Source organism: Carlito syrichta, unplaced genomic scaffold (assembly GCF_000164805.1).
Source record: "Carlito syrichta isolate Samal-C Ts95f unplaced genomic scaffold, Tarsius_syrichta-2.0.1 Scaffold316004, whole genome shotgun sequence".
In the NCBI taxonomy this organism is placed as follows: domain Eukaryota; kingdom Metazoa; phylum Chordata; class Mammalia; order Primates; family Tarsiidae; genus Carlito; species Carlito syrichta.
The window spans coordinates 1,062,563-1,066,870 of NW_007260100.1; positions in this window are offsets into that span (position 1 = coordinate 1,062,563).

Consider the following 4,308-nt stretch of genomic DNA (forward strand, 5'->3'; position numbering starts at 1 on the left):
GAAAGAATAGTTGAATTCATTTTTTAGCCTTCTATCTTTTGCAAATGAGCCTAGGGTCAAGATAGGGCTAAGGTTCAATATTTAATCACATAGTTGACATTATGCTAGCTTTACTACCTTTCATGAACCAATCTTGTAGCCTGGAATCACAATTCTCCTTCAGTTCTAAGCATTTTAGAATTTATGAAAAGGCTGCATCTTTCTGGTATTGACAGACTCTAAGTTTTTTGAAAGTGCCATTTGCAAGAAATAGAGTTCAGAGTTGCTTTATTAGTCTGGGGCAGCTCAAGCATGCTTAAGTCCCTGAGCCTTTTATGAATATGGCTGTGATTACAGATCAAGGATATAGTCTACTTTAACAGTCCTTATGTGTGCTTTTAACAACAAATATGCCATTCTAGTTTCAATTACTTTGGGTTTATTACAATTTCACTTACATCTTTTATATAAAAGAACACATAATTATAGGAAGTAGAAAGTGTTCTGAATTTTTCCCTCCTGAAACAAAGAATTAAGCAGAACATTCAGTCCTGCTTGAATGCCCAGCTAGATTGTGTTTCTTTTATTCTACATTCACAAACATTTGTTGAGCAGTCTAGCACTTTGTCCTCTTCTAGATGAGACACACACAGTAATATAAGATATGGTCTTTGTCTTCAACAAGTTGATAGTACACACACAGTAATATAAGATATGGTCTTTGTCTTCAACAAGTTGATAGTTTGGGAAAAGAAATCAGGTGTAAATTGCTAGGTAAATACTTTCATATTTTACATCCACATAAGACCCTTAGCCATCAATATAGATTTACAAGTCTGCTGTTGTTACAGTATAGTCCAGTAATGTGATTGATAGATATGCATAAAGAGTTAAAAGATGCTAAGTTTATTTAATGGCAATAGATAAAGAAACTCATCTATGTAGAAGTCAACTACATAAAGCAGGAGATAAAATAGCATGAACCTGAACAGATGTAATGACATCCCAGTCTCCCAAAGTTTTCCACAGCGACTTACAACTGCTGATGACACATGGTACAAGGGGTCTGCCAAGTGTGTCACTCATCTTTGTGTGTCTCATGAGTGTTTCCATGTATTCTTGCCCCGTTCATTATTTTTCCCTACAACTGTTACAGAGACTATGGTTACTTGTCTCCATATTTACCAAGTCAAGAAACTGGGGCAACCCCCACCCGTTTGTATTCTGATTGTCTACAGTGAGGGGAGGTAATTCCATGTTAGTTCGCCAAGTGTAGCAGCTCTCAGAAAGACAGGCCTTTGTGTTTTCAGAAGATGACACACTTTTTTTTTTTTTTTATAAAGGGACACATAATAAATAATTTCAAATTTGTGGGCCAAAATAAATGAATGAGTGTAGTTGTTCACTAATGAACTTTATTTACAAAAAAGAGGTGGCAGACTGGGTTTAACCTATCAGTCATAGTTTGCCTACCCCTGGCCTCAGTAAGAGGGGCATATCATTTAATAGCAGGACACAGCCTATGAGATCATACAGAACAGTCCTGCTTCAAGCCCAAGATATGTCCTAGGAACAATGATTTCTAAAACTGTTGGGTTAGCTTTGCCTCATCCACAAAATTATATTTAATCTAAATAATCTCATTTCTCAAAATCTCCAACACTTCTCATGTCACATGTATGGATCAGAAAATTATGTTTAAGATGAGAAGTGAAAGACAAGCAAAAGTAAGTGATATAAAGAGGCAGATAAAGAGAATTCCAGGCAGAGGAAATGGTATGTGCAAATATCAGAATTTAGAAAGGAGGAAGTATCCGTGTTAGGCACTTTTTATTGCCTCCCCAGCATCTATTTATACTTTTGTTGTCCATAGTGAGTTTTCAATTTTATTCAGATGTCCAATTCCATCTCTGGATGTAAAGGGGAATCTTGATGTAAAGGGGAGTCTTGATACTTTAAGCTAATCAGTGTGTGGCATTCCCTTGGTAACTGTGATTTGTCCAGCAATTGGCACCTGACCTAAGTTAGCCCAATAAAACCTAAAAGAAATTACCTGGTCTATGCTTCAAGGGAAGATTTTTTTCCTCTTCCTCCTCCTGGGTATGATTGAACAAAACTTGTAACCTTTGTTTCTACTGGCAATCATCTTGCCACATAGAGGCTGACCAGCTTTAACGTGAAGACAACTGTGGCGAGCCCATCACAAAGCAGGAGTAAATTAAGCTGCTTCATAATAATACTTAAGTAACTACTTATTTCTTTCATACCTAGAGCCTGCCATGCTTTTGGACCTTCAGTTTTGTGCTAATAAATTCCCTCATTGTTTGAGCTAGTTTGAGCCAGGGTTTTCTGTTACCAAGAGTAAAAGTATTCTGATAGAGCATTTGATGAGGTGAAAGAGATTCAAGACTATATATATATAACTATATAACAAGGCTACAGTGTGGAACAAGATGAGGCTGAAGAAGTATGTAGAGGCAAAGTCTTGAAAACCTTGTTTCTCAGCCGGGCTCCGTGGCTCAGCCTGTAATCCCGCGCCTTTGGGAGGCTGAGGTGAGTGGATTGCCTGAGCCCACGGGTTCGAGACCCGCCTGGGCAGCGAGACCTCATCTCTACAATAAATCAAAAAATCCGCCGGGTGTGGTAGCACATGCTTGTAATTCCGGCTACTTGGAAGGAAGAGGCGGAAGGATCGCCAGAGCCCAGCAGGTCGAGGCTCAAAAAAAAAAAAAGAAAACCTTGTTTCTCTTGGCAACACATGCTAATCTTAAGGCATCCATAAAGAAAGAGTCCTTCTCCCAAACAAGTAGACAACAAAGGATAAAAAGAAAATGCATGCTTATGATGCTTAGCGCTTTATTCTTATAGACTCCATAAATCAGTTTGTTTAGGCCCTAAATATCTGTCAGTGCTTATTCTTGTGATTTAATTATCTCTATTTTATCCACATACATTTCACATCAGATTTAAGTTAGGGCCAAGTGAATGTTTTCGAGTATAGTAAATGATATGAAAAATAACACTAATGCTGGTTCCTGCTTAGGGATTGGTGTCAAGTCTGAAAAGACTTTAAAAAACTATTCCAGAGTGGAAAAAAAAGTAATAAGATATGAAGAACAGATCTAGGGGACACAAATTTTCTAATCATGTGAAGAACAGATCAAGTAAAAGCAGAACTCAGGATTCAGAAGAAAATTTTGAGCTGAACAAGGTCTGTATAATGCAAAATATGTGAATCAAGTAATACCAGACATTTCCTGGTGAATTTTTAAAAACTGAAAGCTTAAAAGTAAGTCTTGTGAACATCTAAGTATGTTAAACATTATTCTGTCTACACTGGAGACAGTGTAGGGATGATGGGAGCAGCCAAGGAATACAGTTTTATAATTGACATTGATAAGAAAAATATAGGTGCAGATTTTTAACCCAAAAGTAAATTTAAAACATGGTCAATCTTTTCAGGTAGCTAAAGAAAAAAGTAAATAAAAATATAGTATATAAAACAAAACAAACAGCAAGAAGGTATTAAAATATTGAAGCAAAAAGAATTCGTAGGAGATAAAGCAAATGTAAATGAATCAATACCTTTAAAAGAGTTTCAAGCTGAATTAACAAAAGAAAAACACATCTATTTGCAACTGATGAGAGACATCTAAAATAAAGTGACTTAAAAGTTAAACACGTTGGCTGGGCATGGTGGCTTATACCTGTAATCCCAGAACTTTGGGAGGCCAGGGTGGGAGGATTGCTTGAGCCCAGCAGTTTAAGATCAGCCTGGGCAACATAGTGAGACTTTGTCTTCACAAAAAATGAAAAAAATTAGAAGGGAATGACAGCATGTCTGTAGTCCTAGTTGTCTAGGAGACAGGTGGAAGAACCACCTGAGTCCAGAAGGTCTAGGCTGTGGTAAGCTGTGAGTGGTCAGTACACTTCAGCCTGGGTGATAGAGTGAGACTCCAATTCAAAAAAAAGTTTGAAATGTTTAAAATATAATGAAAAAGTTTAATGAAAATATAGGTAGTCATTAATAATAAAGTAGAATTCAATTCATGAAGTAGCATCATTTTATAGTGATAAAGTAGTATATGGTCAATGAAAATAAGAGTCGTGACCTTTATGTAATAATGAACAATGTGGCCAGGTACTATTCTACTATTCATTTTCACATGCATTACTTAATTTAATGTTCAGAATAACGCATGTGGTAGACGTAGTTATTATTCTCATTTTACAGATGAAACAACTGAACACAGAGAGGTTAAATAACTTGCTCAAGGTTTTTGCTGTTAAAGACATAACTGGAATCTGAACAAGGGTCTTTTTTTTTTT